At 44.6% G+C, this 11,879-nt stretch overlaps 1 protein-coding gene across 2 annotated transcripts in view; it reads left to right on the forward strand.

Moving 5' to 3' along the window:
* The first annotated feature begins 5,825 nt into the window (after nt 1–5,825).
* Nucleotides 5,826–11,879, forward strand: part of SLC38A3 (solute carrier family 38 member 3) — a 115,457-nt gene continuing 109,403 nt past the window's right edge. Inside the window, exon 1 of one of the 2 annotated variants that reach the window (XM_042451116.1) lies at nt 5,826–5,950. The gene's annotated coding sequence lies outside the window, so the exon portion shown is untranslated. The remainder of the gene's footprint in view (nt 5,951–11,879) is intronic. The other variant, XM_042451115.1, reaches the window with a different exon arrangement.

Raw genomic sequence — 11,879 nt, forward strand, 5'->3', positions numbered from 1 at the left:
GCTCTGAATGCAAAATACCGTGAAGCATGACATCCCCCCCCCCGGAGAGCATCCTATATGAGATGCCACAGTATCATTTCCAGCCCAATGTTCCATTTCACTGTAATATACTCTCAAGAGCATGGGGCCACATGCCAGTAGCTGCCAATGTACAATTGAATATGAAAGAGAGAGTGTGGAACCCATGATAAGTTCTCAGCAAGTCTTTGCTTTCAAGGAAGTGAGTTTGCATAAAAGACCTTTTCCCTTTACCAAAGGCAGCTGGTGGCTTCCATGTCAGTGGCATGATGAATCTGCTCTGAATTTTAATCTGATCTTCAAAGGAGTTACCCAAATGCTGAACCCTATTCCCAAATGAGAAACACCATCTGAGATAATGCCTTTCAAGTTAAACTTTCAGATTAAAATATGAAGTGGATTCCTCAACTCTCTGACATAGGAGCCACCAGTCACCACTGAACTTTGGAGTAGTTACATACATTCAGCATACAATTCATATAACACATGCAGCACATGTAGTAGAATACATATAGCTAGATGTATAAACAAAATAAATGTCACATAATGGAGAGCTTTTTAAATGTATGCCTTTGTATTACTACAAAACAGGAAAACTAGGGGAAGAATACAAATAATCAAGTGGCAGTGTTTTGGGGGACGGTAAACATCTTGTGCATGAATATAAATATGTATGGTATAAAACAGTGTTTACAAAACCAAAAGAAAATGATTCCCTTGGGGAGGGAAAAGGACCTAGTCCCTCAAACAACTAATGAACTGTATGTGATGGTTCATTTAAAAAAAGGAAAGAAAAGAAATATAATTCCCACTGAAAATATGGGTAGAGAGAAAGAGAGGTGAATGTGAGTCAAATGCTAACCATCTACTACAACACTGAATTACAAAACACTACATTGAAGTACATTTACAGCATTGCTGTCTTGGGGTGGCGTTATGCTTCAAGCAACAAACTGACCCCACAACTGGGGCTGTAATATCATAGGCAGAAGCTTGATCAGAAGTGTTAAAGAAGACATTCTGGATGATACGCCTTACTGCAGATTTGCATAATTTGTTGAAATTGTGAAAGACATCAGTCAAGGTGAATTGCACCAAACTGCGAGCGTTATCTTTCACAACTCTTAATACAAGATTTGGACTGATAAAGACTAGAAACCAGTAACTGCTTTTTTATAGATACAACAGGGGAAATATTTAGTAGTTGAATATGAAGATTAGCAGGATTAGTTAACAGAAGAAATTTAAAATAAGGGATTGATGACAGAGGAAGATAGATATATCATGAATAACCATTAGTTGAAAAGTTTGAAGTCATTATTCCCTTTTTTCCCTCTTTACTTTTTATAGGTTTACTAGTGTGTTTGTAATTTTGTGTTTATCTATGTTTTATATGTATGTATTTCCATTATATGTAGTTTTGTAGTACAGAAAATTTCTTTCAATAAAATATTTTTAAAAGACTGAGAATATCATTTTAAATAGAAATGGACCAGATGGTGTTACTCAGAAAGAAATGTTGCCTTCAAAAACAAATGAAATACCATAAATTATCTTTTGATTATCTACACAAAGAAAAAACCGTTTTATCTTGTTGTCCTTTTTGAAATGGAACAGGAAAATTGAAGCTAAGGAATATAATACATCTACACTCTTGAGACTAAACTCAGCTGTTGTTCTCAACTAGGGTAGGCCTGTTGAATCAATGAGAACTTGGAAAGCCAACATTTCCATACATTCCCTTGATTCTCTAAATATTGCATATGATTCTGGAACAAATCCCAAATTGAGAAAAAGACTAGAGGCACCTTGGGATAAGAATTAGGTAACTCAAATGTGATTGCAAATGATACCCTTAGGAGATAGAAACTGAGTTCTTGAGGGACATGAATGGCTAATACACTTCTAAATGTGGCTAAAAGTGTGTGAGATGGCTCTGGGGCTATGGGAAAAATAGATCATCCTCTGCCTCTGATTTTTATTTATTGGAACAAAATGCTCCACCTTCAGCAATCCTAATTATTCTAAATAGCAATGGGAAATGAAACCTAGATCCAGATATCTGACAAGTATAATCAAACTTCAGTATGAACAGGGGAAACAGGGGCTCTTTCTTATCACATAATTATGGCACAGATTCTATACTGACTGCCATGGTTCTGTCCTGTGGAATCCTGGAACATGCAGTTTAGGGAGGTGATATGCAGAATTGACTTACAGGAAGCATCCCATGAAACTACAAAGTCCAGGGTGTCATAGGATGCAGCAGTGGCAGTTAAAATGGACTCGTGGTGCTATAACTGCATAGCTGAAATGAGTAAAACTAATGAGGGAAGAAAAGCAGCCAATGCAAACGCATGGAATGCAGTGACTCTCACATATGGATTTTATTAAATTCTGATACAGTGCTGGATCGCTGTTCGAAGCAAAGAATTAATATATCTTGGAATGGGAAGGGATGGATGGATCCATTGTTGTGGAAGAGGGATGGAATAGGAAGAACCAATCTTGGGCTATAAATCTACAGTCAACTCTCCACATTTGTGGCTTTGATTTTTGCAGATTTGATTATTTGCAAATTTGATTAATATATTCCCTCCCAGCGTGACATAGTGGTTTGGCTGTTGGACTACAACTCTAGAGGCCAGGGTTTGATTCCCCACTTGGCCATGGAATCCCACTGGGTGACCTTAAGCAATTCACACTCTCTCAGTCTCAGGGGAAGGCAATGGCAAACCTCCTCTAAACAAATCTTGCAAAGAAAATCCTACAATAGGTTCATTGTAGGGCCACCAAACATCAGAAACAACTTTAAGGTACACGACAACAACAAAGGAATGTCTAGGTCTTCCAGCATGACTCTATGGCCAACTTTCACCAGACGATGTGCTGGAGAACCAAGAGAATCCTAGAGAGAACACTTCTCTAGGTATTTGTAGATCCTCCAGCACAATTCTATGGTCCATGTCCAGCAAATGTTGGCTACAGAATTGCAGTGGAGGACCTAGCAATTCCTAGGAACCCTGGTGGCGCAGTGGTTAAATGCCTGTACTGCAGCCATTCACTCAAAACCACAAGGTTGTGAGTTCAAGACCAGCAAAAGGGCCCAAACTCGACTCAGGCTTGCATCCTTCCGAGGTCGCTAAAATGAGTACCCAGACTGTTGGGGGCAAATTAGCTTACTTGCTAATTAGCTTACTTGCTGATCTCCGCTATGATCTTTGGAATAGCGGTATATAAATAAAACAAATTATTATTATTATTATTATTATTATTATTAGAGAAGTATTCACTCAGTTTCCCTACTTTCACTGGGATCCCTAACCTCAGCGAATGTGGAGGATTTACTGTACTTGTTTTCAGAAAACTTGCAGAAAGTTGAGAATCTTTGGGAATCTTCCATGTGGAAATTGACTCAGAGCAGTCTGGGGCTGTGGAAACAAGGCTGCTGATATTATTATTATCATTGTTTATTTATATAGCATCATACATGTACATGGTGCATTACAAACAGAATAAAATACAAAGATATAGCCATATTAGTCTGTAGAATCAGTATGTAAAAGATCTAGTACCTTTGAGACTAACTGAAATAAAGAAGTTGGCAGCATGAGCTTTTGTAGACTTCAGTCTGCTTCCTCAGATGCACTTCACTAAATGCCACTAAGGAAGTAGACTGAAGTCTATGAAAGCACATGCTGCCAACTTCCTTCTTTCAGTTAGTCTGAAAAGTGCTACAAGAATAAAATACAGTCATCCCTCCACATTTGTGGCTTTGGCTTTTATGGATTTGATTATTAATGGATTTGATGGATATGTTCTCTCTAGGGATCTCTGGGTCCTCCAGTGTGACTCTGCCAGAGGTTGACCATAGGGTCACACTGGAGCACCTAGAGATTCCTAGAGAGAACACTTCTCTAGACATTTGAAGATCCTCTTGTGCAATTCTGTGGTCAACGTCTACAAGATGTTGTCCATAGAGTTTCGGTGGAGGACCTAGAAATTCCTAGAGAGGTGTTCTCTCAGGGAAAAGAAAAAAGTAGGGTTTTTTTTTTTAGTTAGGGGTTTGTCACTTTCATGGGGGTTGTAGGCCCCTAACCCCAGCAAATATGTTTCGCCTGAAGAAGAGAAGGTTAAGAGGTGATATCATAGCCTTGTTTAAATACTTGAAGGGATGTCACTTTGAGGAGGGAGCAAGCTTGTTTTCTGCTGCTCCAGAGAACAGGACCCGGAGCAATGGATGCAAGCTCCAGGAAAAGAGATTGCACCTCAACATTAGGAGGAACTTCCTGACAGTAAGGGCTGTTCAACAGTGGAACAAACTCCCTTGGAGTATAGTGGAGTCTCCTTCCTTGGAGGTCTTCAAACAGAGGCTGGATGGCCATTTTGGGGGGATGCTTTGATCTGGATTTCCTGCATGGCAGAATGGGGTTGGACTGGGTGGCCCTTGGGGTCTCTTCCAACTCTGGGATTCTAAGAGTCCATGCTTGAGTGTGGAGGTCCCACTGTATTTATAATGATTTCAGTACTATCATTCCATACCTATACTGATTCCTGCTCAGCCCACTCCAGCCTGCAGTACTCTGGAGGCCCCGGTGGCTCCCTGGAAGGCGCCAAGGGGGCGGCCGGGGCTTGGCAGGAGCTCTCCAGGTGCTGAAAGGGGCCGGGAGTTCGGGCTCAGCCCCGAGGAGGACCAGGCCTTTGCCCTGGGGAGGAAGCTCGGGAGGGAGCCGCTTCCCTCTCCTCTGGCTGCCTTGTGTGTGTGTGTCTGGGGAGGGGGGGGTCTCTCTCTGGGGCAGTCCAGGAGGGCTCCCGCCAAAGCAAGGTGCCCAGGGCTGCTGCCTCTGAGGGGTTTTTTCTCCCCTGGAACAAAAGGGGCACCAGCCACGTCCTCCTTTTCTAGGGCACGTCCTACGTTTGAACCTTCTCTCCATGAGGAATCCCACAACGTCCTCCATTCTATCGCTAGGAGGGTTTGGAGCCTATCTTTGGCCCTGTCCCTCCATTTGCTTCTCGACGGTCCTCCATTTTGTCCTCCTTTGTGCCCTGCCCCCCCCCCCCCCCCCCCCCTGGGAGGGGGGCCCCGGGCCCTGAGTCTTCCTACTGGGCAGAAGGCTGGAAGGAAGGGAGGACGCCTGGGCACTTTCATTCCTCCTCCTGAAGAGTGGGAGTGGAGGACATCTTTTGGGAAGGGAGGCCCTCTGGTCCCCCCCGATTCCTCCTCCTCCCGGACAGAAGGTGGAAATGGAGGCTATGTCTTCATCAAGTCACAGCTTCATCAGATAAAAGAAAAGGGGCCAGAACTTCAGTCAAAAACAGGATCTTCCAGGGGGGAAAAGGACAAGGGCGCCTGGTCCCCCTGATTCTTCCTCCCGGAGCAAAAGTGGGAACGGAGGACATGTTCCGGAACAAGAGGTCCTCTGCTCCCCCTGATGCCTTCTCCTGGACAGAAAGTGTAAATGGAGGACGAGTGCTCTGGAAAAGGAGGACGCCTGGTCTCCCCGATTCCTCCTCCTCCTGGACAGAAAGTGGAAATGGAGGACATGTTTTAAGAAATGATGCCTCCTCCTGGACAGAAGGCTGAAATGGAGGACATGTCCTGGAAAAGGAGGACGCCGTGTGTCGTCCTAGCAAAGGAGGTCCCTCCCTGCCTGCCTGCCTGCCAGTGGGCCCAGCAGGGTGGCCTGCCCTCTCCAGGGGAAGGGAGGGGAGGGGAGGGGAGGGGAGGGGGTCCGGGGCGTGACGCTGCTCCCTGGGCGGCGGAGATTGGAGGGCAGCGTGGGGGCGGTCCTGGCAGGCATTAACCTCCCCTCCGTTGGGGATTATGGGCTCACTCTCCATAAGCTGCCCAGGGACAGGGAGGAGGAGGAGGAGGAGGAGGAGGAAGAAGAGGAAGGTGCACCGAGGAGAGGAGGCAGGGGTCCGAGACGAGGTAGGGACCCCTCTCTGCTCCCCAGCCCTGGCAAAGGGATGCTCCCCTCCAAGGGGCTTTCTAGAAGTCTGCTTTGCTCATGCCCTCCTCGACTGGGAAACTTTTGGCTGCATCCACACTGGAGAGATAACCCGGTTTGGCACCACTCTGGCTCAAAGGCTATGGAATTCTGGGAGTTGGAGTTTGTTGTGGGGTCCAGAGCGGAGCTCTTCTCCGCTCTGGATCCCACAACAAACTCCAACTCCCAGAATTTCAAAGCCTTGAGCCAGACAAGAGAGTCCAAGCAGGGCTTGGGATGGCCTCCTCTCCGGAGCTGAGCTGTAGCAGCTGATAAACTTAGCCTTGGGATCTGGCTTTCATTCTGGTAGCAATTTGATTCCATTTTCATACTTGGGAATATTATTTGGGAATTGTCAGTGTTGTGGGGAGGGAGGGATCACGGGTTTTTGTTCTGTATTTTACTTTTACCTATACCGTAAGCCGCCTCGATCCAAACAGAGCGGCCGGGTATAAATAATAGCAGCAGCAGAAAATGAGGGCTAGAGAGGAATGGTGACAATAATAATATCCTCTCTACTATTTACTTATTTTTAAAACTCACCTGTCTTTTTCGGGACTGGCGCTCACTTTCCTCTGCCATGTGCGTCTTCTCCCCTCTTTTTCCAATGGCCCCAAACTGTGCCCTTTAAGAGATCTCCCAGAAACCTCAGATACGTTGGCCAATAGTCTGAGATTTTGGAAGCTGAAGGCCAAAATCTCTTAAAGGGCATAATTTGGAGACCACTGGTTTAGGCAGAGTAGAGGGTTTAGGGTCCATCCACACTGCAGAAAGAATCCAGTTTGACACCGCTTTAACTGCCATGGCTCAGTGTTAGGGCATTCTGAGCTTTGCTCTGGTGCCACAACCAACTACCATCCCCAGATTTCCCATCCCCAGATTGAGCCATGGCAGGTAAAGCGGTGTCAACCCGGATTATTTCTGCCGTGTGGATTCCATCTTAGTCTGTGGGGAAGACCGTCCCCTCTGGCCCAGTAAGTAGGCATCCATTTGCTGTCCCTTCCTCTCCCACACAACTGTACCAGTTTATTTTCTTTCCCTTGTCTCACTTTTCCTTCTAAAAACTTATAAATATCCATCCCTTTAGCAACTTGTTCTCACCATGTCAGGAGTTTTCAGGCATCTGAGGAAATCAACCAAGTCTTACAAAAGTTTATGCTACAACTTCTTTCAAAAAGTTAGTCTCAAAGGTGCCAAGATCCCTTTGCATGCTGATATTCCAGACTGATACAGCGGTTTTTATCAATCCTCTCTCTATCTCAAAATAACTTAGAAAAGGAAGATGGGAAGACTTTACCTTAATTGATGACTAGCCAGGTGATACAGTAACCTAGATTTTAGAATCGTGAGACTAACTCCTGAGATGGAAGAGTCACAAAATATCTGGTCCTCTAGTAAAGTCTTTTTCGAATTACCTGACAAATGGGAATTAGGGGTTAGGCCTGAATAGACAGTGATCTAAATCCGGTTGCTAGTCCTGACTAGAGTAAACCCAATGAGACTGACTTTTTAGCAAATAAAATATGACTAGAGTAAACCCAAAGAGACTGTCTTTTCAGCAAATAATATAGTGAGCCCACTCTAACTGGAACTTAGACCAGTGTGTCTCATGGCAGCCATACCTTGACACAGGGCACCATTCCTGGCACTGGGCAGGGACTACAATCATCTTTAAACATCCACTGATAGGATTCATCTGGGAGGCAGAGGATGTTTCTGTGTACTTCTTGTGTGCAACTGACCAACAGTTATGTGCCTGCAGTCATTATCACTGTGTTTTACATCAGTTCACCACAGGCTTGGGCACTCAAAAAATTGGGACTTTGTGCTCATCTTGTCCAGAGCAGGGACGTAGCCAAGGGGGGAGGGTTCTTGGGGTCTGGACCCCCCCTTCCATTAGAAAAATGAATTGTGCATGCTGCTGTGCCACCACGCCCAAGCCCCATTATAATGGTGGCACTTAGTCTGGACCCCCCCCCCTTCCTAAAATCCTGGCTACGTCCCTGTCCAGAGATGGGCAAATTCACCAGGTTTGGGGGCCAGTTTTCTGCCCATGGGAGTCTAGTCAATGGCATACAATGCCTGAGGGCAAAAGCAGCCTTGGAATAGGCTATATGTAGATCCAGTGCCATACAGTGGACTCTCACAATGTGCTGGATTTTGGTTCCAAACCCACCAACTTTGTGGATAATAAAATCCATGGTTGCTCAAGTCCCATTATATACAGAAGTGTTGTAAAATGGTGTCGCTTATATAAAATGACAAGCAACTCAAAAGTTTGTTTTTTCTAAAAAAAATTTAAAATATTTTCATTGGTTGAAAATGATTGGTTTAATCCATTGATACAGAACCTGTGGATAGGGAGGACTGACTGTACTTTGCCCATCCCTGAACCAGTCTCGTACCCCATGCAGGATCTTGAGCACAAGATGCTTCTCCAATGTCCCTGACAGAGGGCTGACTTGGCCCTGCTTAAATGCCCCCAACACAGGGAGAACCTCCTGAGGTAGTCTGTTCCACTTTGCACAGATCTCACCGTGTGGGTTTCACAGTGACTTACTTCCAGTTTGTAACAGCATATAGAAAATGTCCCAGATCTCCCATGCATAAGGCTTAATGCTTCATCCCAATCCTTTCCAAGTCTGTGGTGTGTGTATAGGAAACATGTTGAAGCTTGAGAGTAGAATAGCTGGCTGCAGATCTGAGAGAGACTTTCAACATGGTTTAAGTCTATGGTGTCTCTCAGCAGAAGTAATTCAGGCAGCACTGGGCCAAGTTATTTTGCTGCCTGTGGCAAACAACAACCTTTTGTCCCTCCCTCCCCTGAATTCTAACTGGACTGGCATCACCCAGTGATGGTTAATGGCTCCTGTGTCAATGCGGTGGTGAATCTGCAATAGGTTTAAGTCTGAACTTTCAAGAAAGTACTGAAAGTGTGAACCTATTCTGAAGATAGAGTTTGGCACCTTGCAAAGTTTCTTTAATGTACAGACTCAGAACCAGAGCTGATTCTCACACTAATGCGTACCCCAGACATAGGATCTGCCTGAGAGCAACAGGTTAGTTTAAAGAAGACTGCTCATCACATCCAGCACTCTCTCCCCTTTAAGGTGAAAGACTGGGGCTCAGGTGGAATTTGTCTCCTGAGGTGGTCACTTCACTCTTCCGCATAATAGGGGTTGTCTCTGCAGGGCTCCACTTGTGGGGAACATTATTTCCTGGGTTTCAAGGCAAGCTCAGAAAGCCTCCCCACAACCTTGTGTGGTAGTCCCCTTTTTTTAGAAAGCTAAAGGAGGAAGACACGATTTGGCTGAAATAATCAAGTTTGTACTGTACAGTATTTTTGTTTTTAACTTTCAGCCTACTTAATTCAAATACTGATAATTTCTGTACGAAGTTTGTTTTCCCAGCTCTGTATTTGTCATCTGACTTCTGTTGTAAATCAGTTTTACGATGTATTTACTCTAGCTCTGAAAGGAAAACAATGAATGATTAAATAACTAAATATTGATTAAATAATTAATTGAAAGGGAAGGCAGAGATAGAATGGAAGTAATACGAGCATAGAAAAGGCTGATGTAAATCCCCTTCACTAGAAGATTGGTTAAGGATAATTCAGATGTTGGATTTCCTTCCTTGGTACCAGCCAGGTGACCTCTACAGATTCCTTCCAGCCTTACATTTTGGGTACTATGAGAGATGACACAATGGCTAAGAGTGTAACTTGGGAAGTTACTGGTTCAAATCTCACTTATGTATTAGATGGCCTTGGGAAAGCCACTCTTTTCTCTGATTTGGTCTCAGCATTATGGGAATAATGATATGAGCCTATTAGGTTGTAAAGATTTCTGGCCCTTTGGATAGCTGAAAGGCAAACTATGCTGAGTTTATTCTGGAGTTACATTTCAGAAGAAATCTTTGTGTTTGTGGATGGATTGTGTATTATGAGTCAATCTCCCTCTCATAAAGTCCTCTTGAGGGCTATAAAACTCTGTGAATTGTCTAAATGTAACATGCAGATCTCATTACTAACTACTTTATCCATATTTGAACATAATGTGCTGCTTATAGCAAAATCTTTGAAAGTGCTGTCCATTGAGTGGTGAGTTATCCAGGAGGATAAGGGCTGCTCTTGTATTTGCTGGGCTTGCATGCATTAAAACAAACAAACAAACCTCCACTTTTTTCCAGCTTTAATTTTTAATGGGGCAATGGAATGACATATGTTTCCTAGCTCTGGAAACTGCTGCATGATAGATCAAGTATCAGGACCTTCTGGTATAGACATAAGCGGGGGAAACCCTGAACATCTCTAGGATATAGTGTGGTATTTTGGAATCCCACAGGGCTTATCTGTTGGGATGCAAGAGCTTCCCCCACCCCCTGTGTGCACTTTTTGTTGTTTTGTTTCTGATTATGAAAAGTCTTCCGTTCCACCTCTTTGTCGTTTGTGGCACAGTCCCTGTCCTGGACTGGGAGACTCTAGCTGTTACTATGGCTGTGGGCAGTTTGCCATGCTCTCTGTCCCTGGGAAGGGGGTGGGCAGTCCTGCAGGAGGGCAGACTGAGGAGAGAGAGAGAGACTGGCTGTATCAAGCAATGGGGCATGCCTATAGGAGAGTATTTATAGAGCTTGGCTCATTGATGCATTTTTTTTATCACAGCAGGAAGCACATTGCATTCTCTGGGGGTGGGTTGCTCATTCCTACTGTCAAGTTAATTCCTAGATACCCATAGTCAGGATGAAGGTGTACCAGAACCCAATTAAAGCAAGGTCATAGAATCATAGGCCTGTTACAGACTGCCAAAATAAAGCTGCTTCGGGTCTCTTTGGAGGTATGCTGTTTAAATGATGCATGCATCCTAAGAATCTGGAAGCTGCACCAAAGCTGTACTCTGGTGCTTAGGAATGGAGTGTGGATTTGGCGTGACCTCCGGAGTCTTAGGACCCATGCATCATTTAAACACCATACCTCCAAAGAGACCTGAAGCAGCTTTATTTTGGCAGACTGTAACAGGCCATAGAATCATAGAATCGTAGAGTTGGAAGAGACCACTAGGGCCATCCAGTCCAACCCCCTACCATGCAGGAAATCCAAATCAAAGCATCCCTGACAGATGGCCATCCAGCCTCTGTTTAAAGACCTCCAAGGAAGGAGACTCTATCACCCTCCGAGGGAGTGCATTCCACTGTCGAACAGCCCTTACTGTCAGGAAGTTCCTCCTAATGTTCAGGTGGAATCTCTTTTCCTGTAGCTTGCATCCATTGTTCCGGGTCCTGTTCTCTGGAGCAGCAGAAAACAAGCTTGCTCCCTCTTCAATATGACATCCTTTCAAATATTTAAACAGGGCTATCATATCACCTCTTAACCTTTTCTCCAGGCTAAACATCCCCAGCTCCCTAAGTCATTCCTCATAGGGCATGGTTTCCAGACCTTTCACCATTTTTGTCACCCTCCTTTGGACTAAATAGTGGTGGTGAGGGGTGTGTGTGATCAGTTCTCAGTGTTTCACTCTCTGCAATGCTAAAGATTTGGGGACTGCAAGAAAATTTCATGGGGCAAGGCAAAACTCTTATCTGGGAGAACAAATGCCCCCAGATAGTTATAGCCCTGGGTGACTCACCTTTCTCTGCTGAGCTTAGTATAAGGTAGTCCCTTGCATAGGCTGAGACTGGAATAGCAAAAATACATATGGCTCAAGTGGCCTGGCCTGGCAGGCCTGGAGATATCCACATGATGGAGCAAAAATAATAGGCTAGGATACTGTTACTGGAATGATGGAGTCAAGAGTGTACAGTATGTGCATAGTATGGGAGGGATAGAGAGGGTAAGCAGGCAAGCAATAGAAGTGAGGCCTTACATGTTCTAAG

Source organism: Sceloporus undulatus, chromosome 2, assembly GCF_019175285.1.
Source record: "Sceloporus undulatus isolate JIND9_A2432 ecotype Alabama chromosome 2, SceUnd_v1.1, whole genome shotgun sequence".
NCBI lineage: Eukaryota > Metazoa > Chordata > Lepidosauria > Squamata > Phrynosomatidae > Sceloporus > Sceloporus undulatus.